At 54.5% G+C, this 27,500-nt stretch overlaps 1 non-coding gene across 1 annotated transcript; it reads right to left on the bottom strand.

The window, feature by feature from the left end:
• Window positions 1-7,214: 7,214 nt before the first annotated feature.
• Window positions 7,215-7,323, bottom strand: LOC140692277 (U6 spliceosomal RNA). Its single transcript, XR_012067847.1, has one exon. It is a non-coding gene; the product is annotated as a U6 spliceosomal RNA (small nuclear RNA).
• Between the last annotated feature and the right edge of the window lie 20,177 nt (window positions 7,324-27,500).

The following is a 27,500-nucleotide window of genomic DNA, read 5'->3' on the forward strand; positions in this document are numbered from 1 at the left end:
TGGATATCGGATTCCTTCCTTAGAGCTGGGAAATTGTCAGTCATGCTTTCTTCAAATACCTTTTCGACCCCCTTGCTTCTTCCTTCCCCTTCTGGAACCCCTATTGTGCGTAGATGGGCACGCTTTCGATGGTCCCGTAGGTCCCTGAGATTGTTTTCGTTGTTCTTTATTTGTTTTTCTCTCAGCTGTTCTGATTGGGTTCTTTCTGTTGTCCTGTCTTCTGGGCCACTTATTCGCTCCTCGGCGTGATCTAGCCTCCTTTGGACAGCCTTTAGACCACTTCTCATGTCAGCCAATGAGCTGACCAGTTCTCCTTGACTCTTCTTTAGAGCTTCGATTTCGTTTTTGACGTACAGTATACATCTAAACACTATCACTTGGAGTTCCTTCGGTACTTGGATCTCTCCTTTTTTGAAATCTTGATCTAGCAGGCCATCCGTGTCTATTTTGTGGATCGTGCTTTCAGGGAATTTCTCTGGCTCTTTTCATTGGGAGTGGTTCCTCTGCTTCCTCATGCTGCTCCTATCTCTCTGGCACTGTGGCTTAAGGAGTATCAGTTATCTATTGTGGTCCTTAAGGAGTTTAGGTATTTATCTAAAGCCTATAGAGGAATAAAACTTTAAAAGGGGGGGAGAGGGGGGAGAGAGAGAGAGAGAGAGAGAGAGAGAGAGAGAGAGAGAGACAGAGAGAGAGAGACAGAGAGAGAGAGACAGAGAGAGAGAGACAGAGAGAGAGAGAGAGGGAGAGGGAGATAGAGGGAGACGGAGAGGGGGATAGGGGGAGAGAGAGAGACAGAGACAGAGACGGTGGGAGGGGGAGGGGGGTGGGGGAGCCGGATTTTAAAAGAATGGAGGAAAAAAAGGTTTGAAAACAGTGTACAAGCAATAATAGAAGAGCAAGTGGAAGCAGAAGAGCGATCGAGTTGAGACGTCTTCTAAAAGCCTTTAAAAAATAGAAAAGATCAGAAAATAAAACACAATTGTTTCAAAAGTAAATTTTTAAAAGGTAATCGGAAATAGAACAGATTTTAACAAGAGATAAAACACAGGATTTGAAAAGGAGGGAGAAAGAAAAGGTTTGAAGACACTGTGTAATCAATAATAGAAGAGTAAGTGGAAGCAGAAGAGCGATCGAGTGGAGACGTCTTTTAATAACCTTAATAAAAAGGAGAAAAAAAAATCGAGAAACGATATCTGAAACCTGTAAATAATCAATAACAGGAGATCTAAACCAAGAGAAGAGAAAAAGGAAAGGGGGTGGATGTTTAAAAATAAGAAGAATAAAAAGATTTTCAAGGAAACATTTAAAAGGGATTAAAACCGTCAACGTAGACGACTGTTCAAAAGTCAAGGTTAAAAAGGTAACAGAAGGTAAAACCGATAGAAGAGAGATTAAAAAAGAGAAAGGAAAAGGAAAAAAAAAGGGGGGTGGGGGAAGGACGTGTTCCCGGCACCGCGGTCGGATGCTGCGTTCCTCCCGGGAAGGAGGGTGGCTGGCTGGCCGCCCGCCCTCTCCCGGCCCCGGTCGTTCCGCTGCTCTGTGCGGCTGTGTGCTCCGACTCGGGTCGGCGGCGCTCCTCTCCGTAGGTGGGCTCGGGGAAGACCGTGGAACCGCCCCGCCCCTAGCTGCGTCCCCAAACTCGGCTCCTTCTTAGTCATGGTGGCGCGAGTTCTCTGAGGTACCGGGGCAGAAATATCCTATCTGCCTCGGGCTGTAAACGAATCTCAGTCCTGCCTAGAAGGCTGCGGAGCCCCCGGGTGCGGATTCGAGTCTCGGCCCCGCCCCCGCCCGCATGCTGCACGCCAGAGGCTATGGCGGCTGTGGCTGCGTCCCGCCTCTCTTCTCGCGAGAAGCGCCGGTGATGGCGCCGCGGATCTGAGGAGACGGAGGCTACGGCGCCCCTCCCCCCAGGGCACACCGGCCGTGTTGCTTTGCCTTTCTTTTCCCGTCATGGACGGGGGGGGGGGGGCGGGGGGGGGGCGGGTTGTTCTGCTCTGTATCCCCTCCCGGCCGCCGCCCTGGTCCTCCGCCCGGCTCGTGCGGCCTGTCCCGGCCCCTGGCTGCCGGCCTGCGACTCGGGCTGGGTGTCGCGGGGACCCTCTGTGCCCGTTTCACTTGGATCGGTCGGTCAAGGGGTGCTCTGGGTAGATCTGAGGCTCGGGGGCGCCCCCTCCGTCCCGTCGGCCTCTCCGTTGGAGAGGGGCAGTTTTGGCGAACGAGCCCTATTCCTCCTCTGCCGCTCCCTCCCCGCGGGACCGGTCCCTCCCGCACTGTTTTGCTTTTTACTCTTTCTTTTCTCCTTTTCTCCTACCAGATTTTGGGCGTCTTTGTCTTTCGAAGAGGGCGGTGTTCTGTCGGAGTTCCGCAGGTGCTCCGATTGGCCGAGTGGGTCCGTCGATGTGAGTTTTGGTGTATTTGTGGGAGAGGGTGAGCTACGAGTGTCCTTCTACTCCGCCGTCTTGCTTCTCCGCGGGTTATTTTTGAAGAGTAGGTGCTGGGGATTGAACCCTGGGCCTTTATTTTTTGCATGCTAAGCACGAGCTGTACTGCTGGATCTCTAGGCCCTCCCCACCGCAACACCCCTCCCCCCCTTTCCCACCGCCTCCATAGTACTCGATGAATCTCCTGACTAGATATCTATGCTTCCTTGGAATGGGGCCGTCCGTTTCTTCATCGGATGGATGGACGTCTGTGGATTCGTCTCGTTTCTCTCCACTGCGGTGGGTGGCATCGGGGCCTGGGGTGGGGTTGAGTGGCGTGGGCTGGGAACTGTTCTTCACGTGTAGAGGTGGAGCGGAGCGATGAGGATGGTGACTTTTTCCCCCGAGTGCTCACGCCGGGTGATGGAGGCCTGTGGTCTCACTTGGAAGAGGACTCGGGTGACTGGAACAGAGCCCGTGTGGGGTCGTTGTGGAGGGAGGAACTCCACCCCCCAGCCCCAGCCCCAGCCCCGGCACTTGTACCTCATCGAGGGACGGTCGGCCGAAAACAAATGAAAGCTGTCAGAGGTGGGGGTGGGGGTGGGGGTGAAGGGGTGGGTGTGTGTGTGTGTGTGTGTGTGTCCCCGTTCCCCGTACCACAGTCCCTGGTCGAGGCCCCCCGAGCGGAGAAACGCACGCCAGGCCGTCCGTGCTCCTGGTTGTCCGGCCGCGTGTCCCCGCCGCCCAGAGATCCCGAACCGTCCCGCTCGCTCCCCTGCCGGGTGCCGTGTGCCACCTGCCTGTCGGCCGGGCGCTATTTTAGACACTGCGAAGAAGTCGGCCGGACGGCCGGGCCGGGCCGGGCCGGGCCGGGCCGGGCCGGGCCGAGCCGAGCCGAGCCGAGCCGAGCCGAGCACGTCCAGGCCGAGGTGGGTGGTGCTGGGTTCAGAGGAGTGGGGTACAAGCGGGAGGCGGGCGTCGATGGAGGGGAGGGGGAGGGGGAGGGGAGCAGGGATGACGATGGGCTGGGGGGCTTGGCGTGTGGGGTGGGGGTGGGAGGGATGGTAGCCATCCTATGACTTTCTCTCCTCACCCCGCCTTTGGCAAGTCTGTTAGAGTGACGAGGTTGTGCTGGTTTCTGGCTGGTGCACACCACAGTGATTGTGTTCTTCTTTTTCCTGGTCTTTTTCAGGAACCCTCGTCCCGAGGGACTGAATCTAGTGCCCTGTGCTGCGCGGTACGACCTAGGGGTCGAATCTGCCAGGAGAGGTCTTACCCTGGAAAACTGCTACCATCCGGAATCCTACATGGATATTCAAGATCTTGCGGATGGATGGACGGACGGAAGACGGATCGAATGGAGGCCCCGCCCCATACCCCTGGACCCCTTGGCCCAGGAGGATCGTGATGGGTCTGGAAAGGACTCTTCCGACGAGGGTCTCGGGATGGACTTTCTCGGTCCGCGGAAGGTGTTTCTGCACAAAGAGGAAGAGAGGGGCGTTCTCGGCCGGAGAGCCCGAACCGCCTCCTTTCAGGGATCCGCTCCAGTCTGGGTCGGGGTCGGGGTCAGAACGCGACCACCGACGGCTCCCCTCCCTCGTCTTGGCGCTCCAACTTGGGAAACCCTCCTCCCTGCCCCCTCACCCATCTTCTCGTCAGCCTGCCTCCAGCTTCCCCGTGCCAACTACCTCTCTCATGCTGCCCGGACTTTCCTCCCCCCTTGGGCCGCCAGGAAGCTCTCCCACTCCTCCACGTGCTTTGGCTTGGAATCCCTGACAAACACAAGCGGTGCTGGAGGGCGGGGCCGGGGGCAGTGGCAGAAGGACTCCCTTCATCTTATGGGAGCGACTTTTATCTCCATAGGTGGCGATTGAGAAAACACATAAAATCACTCAGAAGAATACCCATGTGTAGTCTCCCTGACCTAGATCCGTGTCTGTCTGTCTGTCTGTCTCTCTCTCTCTGTCTCTCTCTCCATTTCGCTATTCTGTGTGTGTGTGTGTGTGTGTGTGTGCCTTTCTGTCTGTCTCCCTTGTCTCTCTTTCCTCTCCTCTCCCCTCCTCTCCTCTTCCCTGTTCTCCCCTCCCTTCCCCCCCTCACCCCTCCGCTCCTCTCTTCTCCCCCTCCCCTCCACTCCTCTCCTCTCCCCTCGCCTCCTCTCACTTCCCCTTCCCTCCCCTCTTTTCCCTCCTCTCCTTTCCTGTCCTCTCCCCTTTTTATCCCTCCTCTCCTCTGCTCGCTCTCGCGCTCGCTCTCTCTCTCTCTCTCTCTCTCTCTCTCTCTCTCTCTCTCTCCCTCTCCCCCCCTTCCCTTCCCTCCCTCCTCCCTAACCCCCCAACCCTACCTTCACAGGGCCTCATAGATTGCAATCGGTTTCATGAAATGTGATGAAGAGGGAATGAAGTTTAGAATGATATCCCCATGCCATCGAAACCTTCTTCCCCAGGGACAAGCGAGTTATTTGTGGTTGTGTTTGTTTTTGTTTTTCTTGTTGTTGTTTTGGGGTGCAACGAGGGCACAGGAGGCGTTGGGAGTGAGGGTGATGTTTCTCTTTCTGTCTGTCTCCTCCTTAGGAAGGATTTTAAGAGGAGGGAGGACTCACAGAAATCTACCATCTCGTCTCGTACTGCAGCTGTGTTTGAGCTTCCTATACGATCTGGGCGGAACACTCCCCACCCTCACCTCAAGCCGCCATCGCCGCCACCCTCAGCCCCCACCACCCCCGTCCAGTCCCGCGCTTGGGGTGGTGGTTGGGCATGGGGGGATGTGGCGGGGTGGTCGTTGGTGGGGGTTGGGGTGGTGGAGGAAACCAGAAAACAGACCACTGTGGCACGTGGCTGACTGGGGCTTCAGGGTGAAGGAGGATGAATAAAATGGCCGGAATTAGGCTAACGGATTGCTTCGTTTTTGGGCGGGGGGGGGGGGGGAGAGGGGAGAGGAGGGGAGGATCATTAGGTCATTCACTTCATTCATTTGCTTGGGGGGGGGTGTCATTCGGTTTCTTATGCTCGCCCTTAAAACGGTCGACTCTTCTGACTGACCGGTTGCTGCTCACGGTTCCAGGCCCGTTGTTGAAACTGGAAGCTATCGATCTTACTGTTTCTACTGTATTTCAGTCATTGCAAGTCATCATCGTGCTGGGTCTCTGAGTCCTTCTCCGAGGAGAAGGTCGGTCGGTCACGGGACTACTGACCTGACAAAATAGCCTGAGTGACCAAGAAGGCCACACCTTGAGTGCTTATGAGATAATGAGATCTAACCGCCAGCCTCTATAGAATGGGTCACCTGGGAGGCATCGTGACACCATGCTGAGTCTTCTGATGAGAAAACGATTCTGTGGATGGTGATCGATGCTTGATTGTTTGAGCTATGGCTCTAGAACCACCCCACCCACTCCATCCCCAAGGTGGGTACACAGTTTTGAAGACGCTAGCCTGCTGTGAATCCCCTTTGCCCGGCAGAGCGATAAAATGACCTCTTTTCTTCTAAGCTCCAAGGCCTTGTCTCTGGATTCTTGGGCTCATCGGGGACGGGGGCCGATCTTTCGGCAACAAGCGTGCTTCAGAAACAACGGATGCCCGAGAAGGACACTCTGCCTCTCCCTCTTCTTCCGGGCCTGAAATGGGGAGGAAAAAATATCGCTTCCCCTGGAAGCCGGAGTCCAGAGCCCGCCATCCGGAGGGACTTCTGGCTTGGCCTTCTCCTGGGGTGGGGGGAGGGCACGCCACCGCACGTGTTCTTTGTCAACTCCCCGTTTCTCTCTTCTCGAGTTATCTCTTTGGGAAGGCTCCCACACTGGATGAAAACAGACAGACAGGCTGGTATCTCTCCCTACCCCACCCTTCGCCCCCCAAATGACTGATCTTCTGTCCCATCAAAATCACCACTTGTTTTCCAACGTGGCTTTCTTGGATCCTGGAGGACTGACATCAACTTAGAGCCAAGATGGGCACAGAACTGAAGGACCTTCTCGGCTGGCCTAAGAAGTCTGTCATCGTGATGTGGGAGGTATTCTTCGAGGGACCTATCTGACTAAGTGCTTGACGGCCTTTTGGACTTTGAACCAACTTGGAGATAGGAACTAGGATGAGAGGGCCCCCGAAATAGCTCAGCAAACTCTTCTCCACCCTTAGAAGAGAGACAGACAGATAGACAGACAGACAGAGAAAGAGAGAGAGAGAGAGAGAGAGAGAGAGAGAGAGAGAGACAGACAGACAGACAGACAGACAGTGTGTGTGTGTGTGTGTCTGTCTGTCTGTCTGCCTGCCTGTCTGTCTGACGGTCTGTCGGTCTGTCTGCCTGCTTATTGTAGGAACTCTCTGTCAATGGAAGTATAGTTGACTTACAATGTTGTGTTCATTTATGACGTACGGCATAGTGATTCACTTATTCACACACACACACACACACACACACACACACACACACACACACACACGTATACTTTTTCAGGATAGGTTATTACAAGCTATTGAACATAGTTCCCTGTGCTAGACAGTAGGACCTACTTGTGTACCTAGTTTGTATAGGGTGGTTTATATCTGCTAATCCCAAACTCCTGATTTATCCCTCCGCCTTACCCCGTTCCTCCACCCTACCCTGTCCCCTGTGTTAACCATCGGTTTCTTTTCCATGTCTGCGAGTCCAGTCTGTTTCTGTTTTGTAAATAGGTTCCTCGGAGTCTTTTTAAAATGGAGTTATTTATGTATGGATGGGTGTCTTGACTTACTTTCAGATCCCACCTAGAAGTGATGGCATAGGATATCTGTCTTTCCCTGGGTGACTGACTTCACTAAAACTATGGAACGCTTCACGCATGGGCGTGTGTCGCCCACGTTCAGGGGCCGTGCTGATCTTCTCTGGATGGTTCCCATGTTAGTCTATGTGCTGTGGCAGCAAGCGCTTTCCTTAGGGTTTTTGTCTCAACCTGAAAGCCAGCCCGGAGACTGAAGGTCTTCTAGTTGCCTCCACTATCTGCCTAGGACCCTCTCCACGAATGTTTCCCATTTTCTCTCACCCTTTTGCCTTGGCATCATTGAGTACGAAAACGCTCCGTCTCCTGAAGCCCTGCAGACGGAAGCTGGACAACGGGAGGTAAACGTCAGAGAAATGGCCACAACAGCTCCTGTGGAAACCATCCTCGGGCCTGTTTTCGGGGGAGCCGCTCAGAGAGTTGAGCCGAACACCCCAGGACATCATCAGAGGCATTTCAAACTGCTCGAGCCGTTTCGATGACCCCGATGTGTGGAAATCTCCTACCAGACTGACCCCCTACTCCCGGCCCTGAATCTGGTTTCTCATCTGCTCCGACGATTCACCTTTGTGCTGTACTTTGGTTGTCCACACAAGTGCCTCTTAGGCGATACCTGACTGCTTGCTCCCTAGGCCTAGCTTCAGAAGCCCATCGACACCACCGCCTCCTGAGACGAGATACTACAACTGTTTCCTTGAACAGACCTGTTCTCAGAACTAAGAAACTGGGTCCATGAAACGCAGGCCCCCTAGGAAACCATTCCCTCCCTCCTGCCCCCAGACCGCACGCACGCACGCACGCACGGACGCACACGCACACGCACAGTCAACAGCCCAGCTTTTAATGTGTAAAACTTCCAGGGAAGTTACAGAATAGGGAAATGTTGGGGTCCAGAGTAGGCTGCCCCAAAATGCAAGTGCCCGATGGATTATGCTGAATGAAAGGGACTTCACAAGTGGCCAAGGGGGAGGGTATAGGTCAGTGGTAGAGTGTGTGCTTAGCAAGCAAGCACAAGGTCTTGGGTTAAATCCCCAGTACCTCCGGTCAAAAATAAATGCATAAAATCGAATTCCTCTCCCCGCCCGCCCCCCAAAGTATACACTGCTGTATGTCAACTGTGTCTCAATAAAACTGGAAGGAAAAAAAGGAAAAAAAAAAAAAAAGCATGATTTAACAAAAGAAAGAAACAAACAAAGAAAGAACTGCCCGAGGCAAGAGGAACACTCTGTCCCTCCTTTCTGCCTCCCTTCAAGCAGGGGAAAAAGAATTTTTTTTTTTTTTAAAGTCTCCCATCCCAGAGGAATCTATCAAGTCAGAGGTCTGCTTCCATGCCCTTCCATGATTCTCAAACGGTTTAGTGGGGTTTACCCAGGTTAGGAAAAGGAGGGGACTCCTTTGGCCTGAGACCAGGCGAGATTCTCCCCCCTCCCTCCCGCCTCCCTCCGTGCAGTTGGGACGGGGTGGCCTAAGGGTGGGGAAATTGAAACCAAAAAACAAAAGCCGTTCAACGGAGAGGAGCCGGAGGCCAAGTCAAAGGCTCTGACCTGAGCACAGAGCTTTCTGCATTTGAATGAAGCGATTGAAAGAGGCCCTGCCGAATGGATCCTCCTGACGTCCCCGCCCCCGCTTCCAGGAGACAGTCCAGTCGATTTAGGACCCGATTTGGGACCGATCGGTGGAGGAGGCCTGGGCGGCGGCGGCAGTGGCGGCGGCGGCGGCGGCGGCGGCGGCGGCGGCGGCGGCGGCGGCGGCGGAAGCAGCGGCGGGGGGCGGGGGGGGGTGCGCGGGCGGGGGCGGGACCAACGGTCGCTCCAGCTCTGCCTGCCTGCCTGCCTGCCTGCCTGCCTGCCTGCCTGCCTGCCTGCGGGGCTGAGGCCTGAGGGCCACGCTGGTTCCTGCCACTCAGGGAAACTTGTGCGGGTGTTGCCGAAAGATCGCCCTCCCCAACCCCGTCCCTGACGAGCCAAATAACCCAGAGACAGGGTCTTAGAGTTTAGAAGAAAAGAGGCAGCTTGATTGCTTTGCTGGGCAAAGGGGACTCACAGCAGGCTAGTGCCTTCCAAACTGTGAACCCGTCTTGGGGTTGGGGTTTCATGCTTCTGTGGACGAACAGGTTGGAGCATGAAAGGGAATCACAACAGGCGGGAGCATAAAAGGTGCTCATGATCAACAAGGGTCTCTGATACAACTTCCTCCTAAATCTGGATGAGTGTCTGGTAACATGGGACCTCCTGGTGGTCTAGTAGGTCATCAGCCCGTGACCTTCTTTCTCTGGTCAGACTCACCCGGCGGCACCAGCGCCACGGAGGAACTCGGGGTGGGGGGGTGGGAGGGGGGCTGGTCGTTCTCCTGAGCTTATCCTCCCGTGACTCCCTTCCTGGGGAAAGACTCAGACGTCAAACATGATTGTCAATTTGAACGATCAGAGGAAGGTCCAATCAAACAGTTAGAATCGACAACTTTAGCTGCTTTGAACAGTGGGCCTGGGGCTGGGAGCGGTGTCTGGTCAGTCGAGTTTGCTGATCGTTCTAAAAGCAAGCAGTAAGCATAAAGCCAAAAATTGGCTTAGCCTAAGTGCGGCCACTTCATGATTCCTCCTTCACTGGGGGCCGAGGCGCGGGGGAGGGCGGGGGTGGGGGACACGACTGAGGTGGCGACGAACTTCTCCGTGAATGCTCGGAGCCGAACTGCTCTCTGGGCCTAGGTCCAAAAAAGGCCTGAGTCTCAGCTATGACAGGTTCTCTCTCTTTCTGGGCACATGGACTGACTCGCCCCGCATCCTCCCATCCTGTCAGACCCTTCGGACACGCACCTCCACCCGAGGAGTTCTTTGGCCTCGTCCAGAAAAAACAAACACACGCACGAACAAAACCAACCGAGCACACAGAAACCCTGATGATCTCCTTGGACCCCATTCACTTCGGAGAGTCCCTCTCGTAGAAATCCCCTCAGCTCGATGATTTCACCATAGCCGCCTCCCTTTCTCTGCCGCAGTGACCCCCACCCCCACCCCCACCCCCACCCCTGCGTGGGCCCTGTCCCTCTACCTATCAAAAGCCAAACCCCAGGAGAAAAGAAAATCAGAATGCTGCTTTGAGCCACTGGATCTGTGAAAGGAACCAAACAGAAAGCCGAAATAACCAAACCAGCCGAACACCAAAAGCGAACAGACAGATACCCCAGAAAGAAGGGCACGCTGACCCTGGCCCCTTTCCTTCCTGGAATCAGGACATAACGTAGATCTACACCCCACCCCCGACCCCACCCTCCCCAGATGTCTTCTTTATGCCGGAACGAGAGTGACGTTCTTAGTGTCAATGGTGCTGTTTTGGAAACGACAGGCCAGCCAAGAAACAAGCACCACTCGGAGGGTTGGAGTACTCAGATTTCTTACGCCGGCGGGCTCAGAGGGGCTTCTGCTCCTAAGCCCTGAGCACCCCCAAGACGTGCACGTGAGGTTTTATAGGGTTAAGTACAAGCTTGGGGTATTCGGCCAATAGGCACGCGATAGCTTTAGCAACAACATTATCACAAGAGTAGAGGCAGTGAGGCGGCAAACCGACATTTCAAGGCCAGATATGTCTCTTTGAAAATCCAGCTGGCTAGCAAAGCATGAATAGGGAATCAGCAAACCGACACTTATTAATTTAGATTTACGAGTTAGCCCAGCAGACCTCAGATCAGGAATCCGACACTTGTTACACTTAGATTTGTAACTTAGCTTGTTAGCCCATCTGGGCTTTTCCTTCACAGTGTAAAGCGGAGAAGGAGAGAATTCTGTACAAACAGACCTCGATGAAAAGAATCCTCATCCTCTTTTAGGCCCCCACCTCAACACACACACACACACACACACACACACACACAGACACACACACACACACACACACACGCATGCACGCACGCGCGCGTATAGTTACTCCTGTTCTCTCTCTCTCTCTTTCTCTCTCCCTCTTCCTTTATTACTGATGTTTTTAAAAATGTTTACTGATAACACAGAAAAAAATTGCTGAAGTGTTGTCCAGGAATGATATTCATTTTTGAAAACATGATATATATTGTAAAGGGTTTGGGCTCCCTTAGAAAAATCCCAGTCCAGGCACGATTGTATAGCACCTCTTTTCACTTTCAAGTATCTCATTTCAGACAATAAAGTAGCCTGTCATCTTTCTTGTGCATGACGTTTGTAACTGGCACAAGTCAAACGGCACAAAATTCAGACCCAATCTCCTGATCCGTATGATTCTCATATTCTTTTTCTTTAGTGACCCCAGAAGCTATGGGTCTGTGCCAACCACCCGTGGCTGTTCACTATCCAGCATTTCTTCCATTATCTTTATGTTGTCCTGTTTCTTGGAAGTATTAGTGCAGCTACTTTTCCCGATGGTCTGTCTCTGTCTCTGTCTCTGTCTCTCACTCTTTTCTCCTTCTATTTTGGGCGGGAGGGGCATGGGTTTGATTAGGTAATTTATTTATTTTAACGGTGGTTCTGGGGATTGAACCCAGGACATCATGCATGCTAAGCAGGCACTCTAACGCTGATCTATATCCTTCTCTACACTGCCCCCCCCGACCCTCCAGCACCCCCCCCTCCCCGGCCAGGGCCTGTCTTTGCTCAACCCAATAGAAGAGCATTTATGTTTTGCCAGTTTTCTGGGTCCTTCTTTGTTTCATAAAACTGAGAAGAAATACGTGTGGAAGTTCTCTCCTATGAATTGAACAGACTGAAGATCCTTTAAATAACCAAATGAGGTGGAAGTGCCGAGAGTACCATACGGGAACACACCGAGACACATCATCATCAAATTGACCAAAATTAAGGGTAAGGAGAAAATATTAAAATGAGCGAGAGAAAAGCAACAAATAACATACAAGGAGGGAACTCCCGTAAGGTTATCAGCTGATTTTTCAGCAGAAACTCTACAGGCCAGAAGTGGGTGGCACAACATATTTAAAGTGATGAAAGGGGAAAACTGACAGCCAAGAATACTCTATTCAGCAAGGCTCTCGTTCAGATTTGAGGGAGAAATCAAAAGCTTCACAGATAAACGAAAGCTACAAGATTTCAGCACCATCAAGCCGGCTTTACAAGGAATGTTAAAGGATCGTCTCAAGTCATCAAACCCTAAGAAAAGAGAACAAAAAGATGACAGAGAAAGGGAGGGAGGGAGGGGGGAGAGAGAGAAAGAGAGAGAGAGAGAGGGAGAGAGAGAGAGAGAGGAGACCTACAAAAGATGGCTTTGCCTGTTTAGGGTCTTCCGTTGTTCCTTATAAATTTTGAAATTGTTTGTTCTAGTTCTGTGAGGAATGTCGTGAGTATTTTGACAGGGGTTGCATGGAACTTGCGGATTGCTTTGGGTAGTGTGGCCATTTTGATAGTATTGATTCTTCCAATGCAAGAGCACAAGACAGCTTTCCATTTCTTTGTGTCATTTCAGATTCTGGAGTATAGGTAACCTCCTCGATTAAGTTTATTTCTAGTCATTTTACTGTTTTTTGACGCAATGGAAGTGTTTATCCCAGTTATAAAATTCTGGTTTTTAAAGTGGAGGAGGGGAAAAAAAAAAAAAAAAAAAGGAAAGGAAAGGCCACAAATGGCAAAATATCCTTCTTTATTACGGGTGAATTGTATTCCATTCCGTGTGTGTATGTGTGTGTGTGTGTGTGTGTGTGTGTGTGTGTGTGTGTGTCCCCTCTTCTTTATCTATTCAAATATTGATGTGCACTTAGGATGCTTCCGTATCTTGGCCATTATAAATGATGTTGCTGTTAATAGCAGGGTGTGTGCATCTTTTTGAATTCATTCTTATTTTGCGGTTGGCTTTATTCCTTTGATAACTATGTAAGTTTAAAAAGCTAAAGCGCTAAACCTTCCTGGAAACAATGAACAGTACGTATATGTAAATTAAAAAATATGTGTGCAGTAAAAAATTAAAAAATAAATAAATGAATAAAAAAGAAAGAAAGACAAGGAAATTAGCTATCAAGCCATGAAAGACATGGAAGAAACTTAGAAGACATCTTACTAAATCAAAGAAACCGGTCTGAAAATGTTACCAACTGGACAATTCCAACCAAAGGACATCCTGGAAAAGGCAAAGCTCTAGAAACAATAAAAAGATCGTGGTATCCAGGGGTTTGGGGAGAGGGAGGGAAGGAGGAATGAACAGATACAGCGTGTGGGATTTTTTAAGGCGATGAGATTATTCCGTCGGATACCATAGTGGTGGCTACATGTCATGATACATTTGTCAAAACCCATAGAACGTACGACATCAAGAGTGAACCGTCATGTAAACTATGGACTTTGATTGATAATAACGTGTCCATGTCGGACCATCAGTTTGACCAAATAGGCCACACTGATGAGGGATGTTGAGGGGAGGGGAGGATATATGTGTGGGTGGGGAGGGCTGTGTGAGAACTCTCTGTATTTTCTGCTCAATTCTGCTGTGAGCCTGAAACTGCTCTAGGAAATAAAGTCTATTAATCAAAAAACAAAAACAAGAACAAACACAACGAAACAAAACAAAACAAAACAGCCAAATGAGGTGAACCAGGATTCAGTCATCCAAAATGGAGCTGGACGGCCAGTGGGAGGAACTTGGTTGCAGACATAGTCTTGTTTCGGGGAGGGGCACGTTGTCCCCTCCCTCTACACATCTTGAGTCCTCTGGGCTGGACTGATCCAAAAATGGACCCCAGACGGATCGTTGAGCAGGAGCGACAGGGAACCTCCTGTCTTTCATTCAAGCACTCATGTGTCCCCGAAGCAGGCAGCTTTTCTCCGTTTTAGGACAAGAAATCAGCCCTTTGTGCGAAATGGACCGGGCTGAGAGACTTTGGTTTTGGGTGACCCGTCCGTGAAGAATCGAGACAGAGTTTGGGTTTTTGGGGGGAAGCCCCTGAAAGAAGTCACGAGGTTGGTTGGTTGGTTGGTTGGTTTCTCTAGGCTTCCGGGGCCTGAAGGCTCTCAGTGGGAGATCAGGGTGATTTCCTAAGTCCAGATGCAGGGAGGGCACCCTCCACGGAAGTGATTGATTTCCCGCTTTCAGGGAGACAGAAAGAAGAGTCTGAGGGTCCGGTCGGTCCCTCTTGCGTCTGCTGGCCCCTCGGCTTCTTCGGTCACTCTCATTTCTAACCTATCCGTGTGCCACGGAGGCACATACATGTTTGGGGTGGCCTCCCCTGGGTCCCGACACCGGCATCCATGGGGGGAGGGGGGGCATGAGTGGTCAGAACTGTATCGAGCTCAAGGGCGCCACCAACCGGTTTCAAAAACAAATCTGCCAGCAGCTGCTAGCTGCAGCCTTGTCGTTTCAAAGTTCCCGCCTTGCTCTTGTGGTGTTTTCTTTCGTTTCCCCTTCTCCACTTGCCCCGTGGGGTAGTCTGGTGACACACACTTCCAGTGCTTCTTTCTTGCATCTGTGTCTCCTGGGCTGCAGTCCTAAGAACCCCCCCATACCCCCCGGCCCCCCCCCCCCCAATAAGCTCGTTTCTTTACCCTCCACCAGGTCTCCTGGCTTGGGAATCTCGGTTCACACCATGTGTCTCGTGTCCTCTCTGAATTCATGGGCCCAGCCATCCACCCTAAGGAGACGGAGGGAGGGAAGGAAGGCTTTGACCTGGCGACCTTCCTTGCCGGCATCCTCCGGATTTCGGACCCTTCAGTGTGCCACCCGCCACCCGCCACCCGCCATACCACCCTCACCCTGAGGCCTAGCCCTCGGGGCTCCGTCCACGCGGAAACCTGAACGCTGACGGACGGACCTGGATGGCGGGCGGGGTGGGGGTGGGGGTGGGGGTGGGGGTGGGGGGTGGAGGGGCTTGCTTCATCACCGCCGGAACCGTGGAGGCGACCGAGACAGACGCGTCCTTCAAGAGGTGAAGGGACACGTAGCCCGGGCTAGGTCCGTGCCACGGCATATGATTTGGCTCTAAAAAGGAAACCAGGGGCCCGTGGAGCCGAGAGACCTGTGGGAGACAGGCGGGGCAGTTTCTGCGTGCACATGACTCCCTGAAAGGAGCCAATCTGAAAAGGTGGCATCCTGTAGGGTACCGGCTCTGGATGACGTTCATTCTCAAAAGGGCAAAAGCCCAGAGAGGGTGAAAAGATGAGTGGGGTTGTGTGTGTGTGTGGGGGGGTGAAGGTTGTGTCTCTCTCTCTCTCTCTCTCTCTCTCTCTCTCTCTCTCTCTCTCTCTCTCTGTGTGTGTGTGTGAGTGTGCGCGCGTGCGTGTGTGTGTGTGTGTGTGTGTGTGTGTGTGTGTGTGTGTGTTGTGGCGGGGGGGGTTGTTGATGAATAGGTGGAGCACAGGGGACTTTTAAGCAGCAAAACTCTCCGGTAGGTAGGCCCACGATGGGATGAAAACCAACGTGTTGGGTATGGCATTCCCTAAGATGGGGTGAACTGAAAGAACCCTTCTGGGTGTCTGCCCCTCAGCCGAAGTTTAAAGTCCTTCCTAAAGCCAGAAGGGAAAGACACCCGTGAGCAATCTGAGCGGCCATTGCTGAGGGGTAAGAGCGAGGCCAGTGAATCCAGTGAAAGACTGACTGACTGACGTGGGGGCCTGGGTCCCTCGGCTCGACCCCCTTCCCCGGGAAACCGAAGCCTTCGACGCAGGGATGCGCTTTGACACGCTTATGTCTCATCAGAGAAGGTTTCTTCTGCCTGGCATTGTGTGACGGGGCCGAGATACCCGTCCTCTCCTCCTTTGCATGAGGTAGCCGTCGCTCCCGCCTTGGCGCAGCGGTGAAGAAGGCTACCAGAAACACGGTTCTGCGTTTCTCTCTATACCGTGGGCGAGCGTCACGGCTTTTCCTTGCGTTTCACCATGCAGTCAGAGGGCATTATCAAAACTAAGCGTGCCATCCAAATTTTCCTTTTCCTTTTTTAAAGTGACTGTCAAGAACTTAGGCAGCATCGAGTGAAAACGTTGGGCACCTTCATCTCTTGGTTTGTATGGAGCCAGCTAGGTCATCAGACCCACATCACCATGATTTCTGAATTCTAAGATACTTTCAAATCCATGATATTGTACATTCCTGGGTCCTGGGATGTCATTCTGGTTGATCAGGTCAAAGGGAATGTGTCCCTCCGTAGCACTGATTAACACGTCAGCTTATTTAAACGACAACACAGGAAATTCCCTTCGGGCGATATTCATTCCACACGCTCAAGGAAACCGATAGGTTGTGTGCCTGAGCCCACACAGTGTGACGCAAGAACGGGGTGGGGGTTGAGGGAGGGGGAACTCTGGCTAGTGTCCGGGACCTAACGGGAGATAGAGTGGAGGGTGATTTTTGCCCTTCTTCAGGGTCAGGGTGAATCGGCCCGAGGTTGACTTGTGCGCTCAGAAAGAGGGCCTTTATCGGATGCCCCGAGCCGACTTTTCTTTTCTTCTTCTTCTTCTTTTCTTTTTTCAGTTTTATTGAGATAGGTTTGACATACAGCCCTCTATCAGTTTCAGGTGTACAGCACAATGATTTGACTTCCATAGATTGTGAAGTGATTATTAGGTAACTTTAGTGAACATGAAACAACGATATTTTAAAAGGGGGTTTAATCAACAGAACTGCTGTTTATGATGATCATCTATTCCTAAGAGAAAGGACAGATGAACACTCCAAAATGCAGGAAGTGCATAGTCACAGAATGATGAACAATCTTTACCCGTGCAGACGTTTTGACACCAGGATACGTGGAAAGCTGAAGTCTTAGAACATAGAAATATTTGGCTCTCCATTTGACCTGGAAATCTCCTTGTTGGAAAGAAGCTAATTTCTCCTCCTCATCCTCGTCCTCGTCCTCTTCCTCCTCCTGTCTTTTTCATTTAAAAAACAGATTTTTTTTTTAACAAAAAGTTTTTATCTTTTCGGAGGGGGGACGGGTCGTTAGGTGTCTTTATCTACGTTTTAAGTAATTATTTAGATTTATTCTACGTTTTCAGTGGTGGTAGTGGGGACTGAGCCCAAGGCCCTGTGCATGCTGAGCACGCACTCTACCGCAGAGCTCTACGCTTTCCCGGAAAGGAGCAAATTCCTAAACATAGAGCTGGATGAGCAGGTCAGCTTTTTGATCTCATAGAAGCAGCGGCCCTGTTCTCTGGGGGAACCGTCCTTATCTTGTCCGTCTCGACAACGTCAGAAACGTCTACATAGCCCACAATGGCCTGAGACTGAGGCCAGGGGGCTGAATCAGGTAGAACCTGAAACCAAATGGAAGAAACAAAAAAAAGGGGGGGGGGCACGCGGAGGCCTTTTTAAACGTGCACACTGCTGCGAGGGCTCCCTCGTCGAAACTCTAATTCGCAGCCTTCTTAAGGAGAAATATACATCTGAAACGTCTTTTTTTCCACGCAGAGTTTAAAAGCTTTCACCCTCCGAACCGAAAAACCTTACCCGTCCCATCGGTTCTTTCTAAGTGAGTGGGTTCTCTAGTGTCCTACGCGTCTGCTGGGAAACAAGCTGCTGGAAAACAAGCAACTAGAAACCAAGCTGCACCAACATTTCCATGAGCTTAAAATCTTACATTCACACTTAACTTGCTTAAAAATGCACACGCTTGCTTTGTTTTCATGTTTTACACAGTAGATGACCTAGAACATGCATGATGCTAAAGAAATTGTGTGAGGGGCAATCCTGAGATTGACCGTGAGGGCACAAAGGATGGCAGATATTTCCTTAGGGTAAAACAATGGACGGTCATGGGAAGCCAGATCAGCCATTAACAGAACTTGGTTCTGGCAGGAAAGCCTGCGGTTTAACCCCGGGGAAATATTTGCTATCTCGAGATGTCCCAGAGGCAATCACAGGATATACACTTAGAAATTTTGCATCCCCGGAGGAGGGTGATTGTTCCTGGAAGGGTTAGGCCTGAAATGAATCAGTTAGCCAGCAAGCAGAACTTCGTGCTTCTGGTATGAAATATCTAAAGCCCCACCTCTTTGATCGCATATCTTTTTTTTTTTTTTTTTTCCCCCCTGAGCCGTAGACTCCCAATAAACAGGATGTCGACCAGGCTTTTGGCACTCTAGATCCACGAGACCTTGAGTCCCCTGGTCTCATTTTTGCTCTTTACTTTGTCTCTTTGTTTCTTAATTCTTGCGTCGCCCGTCCTCAGACACGGTCCCGAACTGCGCTGGACGCAGCACCCGTCCTACCCGACTCATGAGTGACCTATAGTTTTTAAATGAAAGCTACAAAGTCTCTGGTCATGTCGATCTGCTGGTCTCGTCTGTATGAGACAGGGCATTACCTGAGTTTCAGAGACATACACAGACACACACAGACAGACAGACAGACAGACAGACACACACACACACACACACACACACACACACACACACACACACACTCTAAAGGGAAAAAAGAACAAAGAAAGAAAGAGAAAGAAAAAGAAAAAGGCTCAGGGGAATAAAGGATTCGCTTGCTCTCTGTGACATGACCCAGCAGACCTAGTTGTCACAAGACAGGAAGCTCAACTCTCCATGTTTACATGATGTGTTCCTGAGCTTTCTTGCAGAAAATTCTCATGCATTTCTTTCCCCTCACGGAAGTCTTCTCTATTCCCCACAGAGCCTGGGGCGATGGCTCTGCACCCTGGAGGCGCCTGCGGCCGATCCAAGATATTGGATGATTTGTGGAAGTGATCAGTGATCCTGAGACAAAGCCCTTCCTTTAGGTAGAAAAGCAAGTGGCCCCTGCTGCTCAGGGAGCTGGTGCTCCCCTTCCCCCCCTCCCGTCATGCCACCTTCTCCTTTGTGCACAAGCTATCGCTTTCGCAACAGAGCTTGGCTTGCCTGAGAGTCTTGTGGAAGCCATCCTCATTTCTATGGTACTGCCGTCCAAGGATCTGGAAAGGGCCCAGTCCCATGTATGCATGTAGGCACGTGTGTACGTCCCCGGCTTGTAGGCCTGACGTGTTTCTCCCTCCAGATACACTTGCCAGAGTTCATTCACGAAAGAGCTCTATGGAACTGGTTTTCAAGGGAACATGCAGGCAGGGAATGCGAACAGGCAGGAACCCAAATGTTTTCCTTCAGGTTGACATGATCTAGGACAGATCCTTCCATCCAGAAAACCAAATGTCAAGGGATTGGTCTCGTGAAAAGAGCCATGTCTTGATTGTGACGAGCAGCGTTCGAGGTGAAACTTTTTGCCTCCCTAGGTTTACCCCGAATCCTTGAAGTTCCTGTGGGTTACCTCTGTCATGAAATGTGTCAGCCAGAAAAATAAAATAAAATAAAGTAAAATAAAATAAAATAAAATAAAATAAAATAAAATAAAGAGTCTGGGAGCGATGGCTGGCTCGGTCTCAAGTCTCAGGAAGTGTTCACATCCCAAGCAGTCCTGGGGGGTAGTGTGTGTGTTGGGGGGGGGGGGGCGGAGGCGGCCCGTCTCTGAAAAATTGGTGCCTCCTCCACGTAGTTTTTGGTCCCTTGCAACTGGAGCGTCTGGCGACATCCCTGGAATGTTTAGATCGTTTCCAAAGAAGATGAGATACGGAAGCGTTCGTTCCTGGCTCCATGAGTCGAAGGGGACGTGCTTTGATATCCTTCTGATAGGAAAGACTCGAGATCTGTCAGTGTGTTGGCCGACATGACTGGTATACCTTCGGAGGACGGATGGACCGACAGACAGACAGACAGACAGACAGACCGGAATACATACATACTTACTTACTTACATACGTACGTACGTACATACATACATACGTATGTGCATACATACATATATACATACAAGTAAAATAAAATAAAATAAAATAAAATAAAATAAAATAAAATAAAATAAAATAAAAGGATGCTGTGAGGAGAAAGTGTCTGTTTCTGGCTAGGACCAAATCGTGTCCGTACGTGGACCGGTTGGGAAAGACTGGTGTCCCAGATGGTTCACCGTGACTTCCTCGTGAACATTTGCTGTGACCGATTCGGGCTTGCTTCGGTATAGTCACGGTCTCCGGAATAGTCACGGTCTCGTTCTGAGGAACGTCTCCTGGAAAGCATGTGGAGACCATCTTCGTCTGCCGTCCTTAGGAAACGTTCCAGCAGAGCGGGTGTCCGAGAGCCTCTAGGGGCGATGGCTATGCTTAATGGACGTCTGTCCATCTTCAGGCCGAATTTCGTGGAAGCATGCTGATCTGGCCAGCTGACAAGTCTGAATGGGGGTGATTTTTGGTAGAAATGCGCGTCCTTGGAGAGACCAGGGGAAGGGGAGCATGTCTCAGTGGAAACTCTCGTACAGCGTGATAGAGATGAGAATGCGGTTCTGTGTCATCATCTTTGCGTGCTTCCCGCCACCCTCCCCCTCCCCACCCCGCCCCGCCTTCCACTGATACGCTGGGCCACGTCACGCGTGCTTCGAGTTTTCTCCGATAGTTGGCCAACGCTCTTCCGACTCCCGTTGCCCATGGTTCTCCCGCTTTGGACTTGGCATCCTCGAGAACCAAAGCCGCCCTTTCCCTGAAGCCCCGCCGAGCCGGACTGAGCAGCTGGACATCTGCTGGAGAGAGATCACTGCCGTGCCCCCTCTCGAGACCCTCCTCCTGCCCATTGCTGTGGAGGCCGCTTGGAAAGTGGACCTGAACCCGCATGCGTTTTTCAGGCCGCCCGAGCCTCTTCGAGCCCGACGCCTAGACATCTTCCTGAGTGGTGGCGCTCCGGACTCACACCCGGGGTTTCTCGTTGGCTTCGGCCACGGACCTTTGTCTTCCTGGAACGAAAGACCAGACCGGTTTCATCAGGTGGAACCACCTGCCTGGTGGCGGGACAGTCGTGGAGCCCTATGGACCACCCCGAAATGTATGTGCAGCCCAAGGGTGATCTCTCCAGCTGAACAACCATCGAGGCCCAAAAGGACCCCCCCCCGCCCCCGCCCCGGGAAGAAAGAAACTTTGACCTTGACCCTTAGCTGCCCGAATGAGAATTTGGATCGGGGTTGGGCAGGGTGATGGAGATCTCCCTTGGCCCAGTTCCCGTGCGCAGGACTTTCAATGACTGTGTCTTCCTGAAAGGACACCCGCCCCCTGACCACGCTGTCTCGTCATCAGTTTGTTTCCACGAGGGATGAAGTCTCATTGTGTGCACGGCAAAGTTGGCCGCTGCCTGTTCGGTCCGCCATCGCTCCGTAAAGGACCGAGGAAGTGTGCGTTGTGACCAGTGACAGATTTCGGAGCCCGTGGGTGGTGGACGGGTGTGTATCTGTTATCCAGGTCACGCACGACGCGGTGTGTCGTGGTGTGGCCCGCCCGGCCACCCCACCTCCCTTCCCCCATGGAAAATCAAGAGAGAGTATTGCCCGAGACAGACGAAAGTGCAGCCACGAAACCTAAAAGGATGACCCTGGATGTCAACTTGGAGGTGGCTAGGAGACGGCTGAGCATGCATAGGACCACACTGCCACCGTGTGGGATGCTGCACATGTGTCGCCGTCGTGGTTTTCAGCTCCTCCACCTATTGCCCTCACCTACATCCACTCTTTATCTCACTGAACTCTTTTTGAACTCTTTTTTTTTTTTTTTGGGAAGACAGTGAGAATTTTCTCTCTCTCTCTCTCTCTCTCCCTCCCTCCCTCCCTCCCTCCCTCCCTCCCCCCCCCCCTCTCTCTCTCTCTCTCTCTCTCTCTCCTACTCTCTCTCATAATTGACCTGACAATAGGATGTCAGTTTTCACGTGTCCAACATAGCGATTCGGGATTCTTCCATGTTCCACGATGATCACCGCGATGAGTCTGGTTACGGATCCGTCACCGGACAGCGTCATGACAATAGTATGGATTGACTCGACTCGCCCTGCTGTCCATGACATCCCGTGATTAATGTATTTAATAATTGGAGATAACTGGAAGCTTGTACTTATTCCTCTCCCTCACCCATTGCACTCATTGATCCTTCTTGGTATCCATGAGTCTGTTTCAGCGTCCTTGCATGTGTTCCTGCGTATTGTCTTGGGGATTCTGCCTCGAAGTGACAACATCCCTCTTGGACTTAGGTCACTTGGTTAACATCATCCCCTCAAGGTGTAGGTCTCTCCAGACCACGTGACACTGTCCATTCGTCCATCCGCGGGCCCTTAGTGGAACTGCCGGGTCTTCCAGGAGTTTCCTGTGGGATGTTTTGAGGGACTTCTGTCCTGTATTCCCTAATGGCTTTCCTCCACCTCCGTTTTGCCCTCTCCCCCTCGCCCCCACTGCCAACCCCTGTTCCGTGTTGCCTTCTGTCTTCTGTCGGAGAGCGGATTCTGTCAGGTATGAGTCCATAGCTCTGTGTCCGCCCGCCAGCCCGCCCACCCGGCCCCATCGAACGGTGGTCTCTATCACATGTTCCGTCAGAAGCAGGCACTTTCTGCTTGTTTTTGGAACTTGCTGTCGTGATTCCAGGTTCTGGGCCTGTCTGGATATCTCTTAAAAACAGAAATGCGTGCGTTTTCCCCCTTTTTAAATTGTTTTTGCTTACTTATTTATTTATTTACTTGCTTACTTATTTACATATATTTATTTATTTAGGCTTTTTTTTTGTTGTTGTTCTTGTTGCTGTTGTTGTTTTTGGTTGTTGTTTGCTTATTCGGGGAGGGGAGGTAATTCGTTTCTTTTGCTGGTTTGTTGCCTGACTTAGTGATTGCCTGACTCACCGACTTCCTTATTTGCTTGAACGGAGGTCCTGAAGGTCGAACCCTGGACCTTGCGCGTGCTGGACAGGCACTCTGCCGCTGAGTTCTACACACCATCCTCCCCCGCCCCCGCCCCTTCCCCATTTGGATACAAAATAATTTTTTTTTCCTTTTAAACTGAAAAAGTCAGTTTGGGTCTCCTGCCCGTGTTTCATCATTGGTTTGTTGGCTTCTAGGAGGTGGAGTTGACCGAGTTCTTGGACTGTTTAGGAGAGGAACCCCTGATGGGCTGTGGTGGTGCTTTTTCTACATTTTTGTTTGTTTGTTTGTTTGTTGTTGTTGTTGTTGTTTTTTGTTAAAACCCCAGAGTAAGTTCTACAACTTGATTTCCCTTTGGTGGTGGGTTTTGTCGTTTGTTTTCATGTTTTTTTTTTTTTCCACATGGGGCTACAGTTTCCCTGTCCACGTGTGACTGTGTGTCAAACACACACACCGACACACACACACAGACACAGACACGGGCACACATGCACACACAGACACGCGGATGCCCATGCACAGTGTTGTTCTGTGTAGATGCACTGAACCTCGATTTACCGAGCGGGTGGCTATCGACTCGCCCCCCCCCCCCCAACCGCCGCCCGCATTTTTTTGTTTTTCCTCCTCCTCCCTGTGGTTGTGGTCAGCCGTGCTGACGTCCGTGTTCTCACGACCGACCGCGAGTGCGTTTTCCCCACGCGCCCATTTGTTGTCTTTGGGCTTTGTCGCGATCTGTGCCGAGATCGATTTTTCTTTCCACTTCGATGGGGTTGACGGTCTTCATCCTTTCTTTTCTAGCTTCTGGGCTTTGCCTGTCTGCTTTCAAAAGACCTCCTGCATTCGAGAGGACGGACTCCAAAGCCGATTCCTGCGTTGTTCTCGGAGCGCTCGCCTGGTTTCGGTTTGCCAGCCCCCGCCTTCCCTCCCTGTTTCCCTCCTCCCCTTCCCACCGACCCCACCCCCCCGCCGCCGGGAACCCGGGATCTCGTCCTGGTCGCTCTGGGCCACCCGCCGGCGTGTCCGTGTGATCTCCCCCGCCCGGGGAATCGCGTGGGGAGCGCGTCCCCTTCGCGGCAGCCGCCCGCCCGGCCGGCCGTGTCTTGCCAAACCCCGGCTCCCTCCGTCCTCCCCGCCCTGATCTGCTGCCGGGGTGGGTCGCGTCGCGTCGCGTCGCGTCTCCTCATGCCGCCGTGCCGTGCCGTGCCGTGACGAGGGTGAGCGGGCTCCGAGGCGGACGCCACGGGGTCGCGCCGGCCGGCCGCCCGGCGCCTCAGCCCGGGACGGGCTCGGGCGTTTGGGCGGCCGGCGGTCGGGATCGGTTCCGGGGACGTTGGCGACGGCTGTCGGGCGCCATCTGGCTGCCGCTCTTGAGATCGTCCCTCTTCTCCCGAGCGTCGGCGACCTCGGCAAGGGATGGGGCTCGGCGGCGGGGCCCGAGGCAGACTTCGGGGAGGCTGGCGACACCGGCGGTGACAGTCCCCGTGGCGCTGAGCCGCGGGCGCGTCCTGCTCTCGGCGCAGATTGGACTCGCAGGCTGATGAGGGGGTGGCTGTCGCCGCGCTCCCGGGATCTCGTGTGTAGGGGGAAGCCGTGTGGCCTGGCCTGGTCGACCAGCATCCGCCTGTGCCCCTGCAGCCGCGGGGACCGACCCGAGCCGATCGGACACGGCCTGCGCCGTGCCGCCGCGGGGGAAAGGGACGGGGTGTCCCGCGCCCGGGCCGCCGGCGGCTAGGTGGTCCGGCCCTCGTCTGTGTCCCTTGGACGACTGGTCCCGAGGCGAGGAGCGGCCCGGGCCCAGTGCGGTGAGGCCGGGGACGGGCGCGCTGGGGTTCCCGGTCGTCGGAGGCGCCTCCTTGGATGAAATGTTTTCTGAGTCCCGATGGACCCGGAGACGTGGCTGGGCCGGCCCCTGTTGGCGCGGGAGGCCAGGGAGGGCGCCCCCCGGCCCGTAAGTCTGCCCGCGTGGGTTCCGGTGGCATTTGAGGGACCGAGACTTCATCCGGACTCGGGGACCGGCACGGGGGCGTCCTGCGAGGGATGTGGGGGAGGCAGGCTTTCCCCGGCCCGGTGCTCGGGAGCGGTCCCTCGTGGGGGGCCCTCTCCTCGGAGGCGCCTCTGTGGCATCTCCCCGAGTCCCCGACCACGCGGGCGAGAAACGGGCAGGGCGTCCCCGGCCCGATCCCGTCTCCCTCTCGTCCCTTCCCATTCCCACTGCTCCTCCTCCTCCTCCTCCTCCTCCTCCTCCTCCTCCTCCTCCTCCTCCTCCTCCTCCTCCTCCTCCTCCTCCTCCTCCTCAACCCCTCCCCCTCCCCCCCCCGGTCGATCAGATGGCCCCCGAGAGCTTCGGGGCTGCCATTTATGGGGGTAGGGCTGGGGGCAGGTGGCCGGACCGAGGTCCCGGGGCCCCCCCTGCAAATCGTGGACCCGACCCGTTTCCGGGCGCTGTCATTTTTTCTGTCGTGTTGGGCATTTTCTGCCAGCAGATAGGTGCTGACACGGTCTTTCTCGGTGTCTGTCACCGAGTGTTGGGTCTCCGGACGCGTGTGGGGCTCTTGGGCTTTGTCTCTGCGTGAGCCCTGGCCTGGTAGAAGCCGACTCTGCTTCTGACACTTGAGCCGCCCGCTCGGGCCTGCGCGCCGGCTCTCGTGTGTGCGTCCGGCTGACGTGGCCCGTGGTGCCGCCTCCGGTCTCTGGTGGCCCGAGGGCGGTGGGGTGAGCTGGCGGCGTGGGTCTTTTACCCCGTGCGCTCCCTGCCGCAGGCACCCGGTGGTGGCCGGCACGACCCCACCCTCACAGGCTCCGTGCCGCGTGTCAGGCATTCTCCGCCTGGGGTCGTTGGCCACTCTCCTCGTAGAGGAACGAGGAGTGGGTGGCGCCTGGCGAGGCTGAAGCAGGCCCTCCTCTGGTGGTTGTCCTCGCCGGGCCCTCCCCTCTGGCTCTGGGGCTTCCCTGCCCCATGGCTCGCTCGCTCGCTCGCTCACCTGACCGATGTGGTGACGTCATGCTCTCCCGGGCCGGGCCTAAGCCGCGCCAGACGAGGGACGGGACGTTCATGGTGAACGTGGCCTCTCTTCTCGTTCTGCCTGCGGGCCCCTCGCCTCTCCTCCACCGCCCGTGGGTGGCGGGGGCAAGGAAGGGGTGCGGACTCCGGCCCGACCTCGGTCTCCCGTGCCTCGTGGTGTCGGCGGGGCCGGGGTCTTGTGACGCGGCAGACACCTCTCGCCTCCTCGCCTGCTCGGCGTCTTGTCTCGCGAGCGGCCCTCCCCCGCGGGGGGGGAGGGCTGCCCCCGCCGCCACGCCACGTATCCCCTCGCCGGGGTGCGAGCGTGTCTCGCCTTGGCCCTCTGTGGTGCCCCTGGAGCGCTCCAGGTTGTCCCTCAGGTGCCCGAGGCCGAGCGGTGGCATCGCTTCCCGTCCCCAGCGAGTCCTCTCGGGTAACCCCTGCGGTGGTCGTGTGTCCCGAGCCACTCTCTTGAGCAGTGGGGGGGAGGGGTCGAGACGGTAAGCGAGGCGTGGCCGCTCCCCACCCTCGGTGGGGCCGGGGCCGCCTCCTGGTCGTCGTCCTCACCCTGTACCGGGGGGGACTGACGTGGCCGGGCGCACGCCGGGTGGGTCCCCCCTCTGCGGGGCTCGCGCCCGGGCGTGGGAGCGAACGTGGTGGGGCCGGGTGATGTGCCGGTGGGGGCGGGCGCCTGTCTCGTCCCCACGCGGTCTTGGGTGCGTCTCCTCGCGAGGCGGCACGGGCTTTCCCCGGTCCCGACCGCGAACGCTCGCTTTTCGGCCCGCTGCTTACCCTTGCCGCAGGCCCCTCCTGCCCAGCCGAGCGCTGACGTCCACCTCGGCGGACTTCCGTAGGCCTGAAGGGGGCCCCCGCTGGGTAGGGGGCGATGCGCCCTCGGTGAGAAAGCCTTCTCTAGCGACCTGAGAGGGGAGCCTTGGGGGGGGTACCGGACAACCCCCAGCCGCCGCTCCTCCATCCAGAGCGTGCAGTCGCCACGGGGAGCGACTGCCGCAGCGTGTGGGCAGGGCCCCGCCGCTTTGGCGTGTGGGTTGCGCCGGCCCCGCGGTGGGGCCGTGTGCTGCTCTTTGCCTGCTGTGGCCCGCGCCTCCCCCCTCCGAGTCGGGGGAGGGTTCTGCCGGGCCGGGCCCGGCGTCTGGCGCGGGGCCGTGCGAGCGCGCGTGTGTGTGCGCGCGGGCTTTGCCTCCCCGGTGCGTGCCGTGGGGGGAGGGGCAAGGCGGTCCACCCCGACTTCGCCCCCCGTCGTCTCCCCGCCGCGAGGAGCCACCCCACCTGTCCCGGTCCCGAGCCGCAGCCACCGGTGGCGGTGCGTGGGCTACGGGTCGGGCCGCCTCGCTCGGGAGCGTTTCCCCGGGCCGCGAGGCCTGGGGGCGAGCCAGACGAAGCAGGATGATGTGGGTGCTGGACGGACAGACCAGAGAGACAGACGGACGAGTGAGCGAGCGGAAGGGGCTGCCCTCTGGAGTGGGGGTTAGCCTGCTGCGCGTGAGTCCCGGCGGCGGGGCCGGGGTGTTGGGAGGAACCGCCGAGGGTTGGCTGAGGCCGGCCGGCGTCCTGGGCGTCGCGGGGCCGCCCCCACGTGTGGGGGTGGTGGGATCCTGCGCTTGTTTCCCCGGCGGCCCGGTCGTGTCTTGGGATTTCCCCTTCCCTGGGCTGGTGCCC

The sequence above is a fragment of the Vicugna pacos genome, unplaced genomic scaffold (genome assembly GCF_048564905.1).
Source record: "Vicugna pacos unplaced genomic scaffold, VicPac4 SAC-SAT, whole genome shotgun sequence".
Taxonomy (NCBI): domain Eukaryota; kingdom Metazoa; phylum Chordata; class Mammalia; order Artiodactyla; family Camelidae; genus Vicugna; species Vicugna pacos.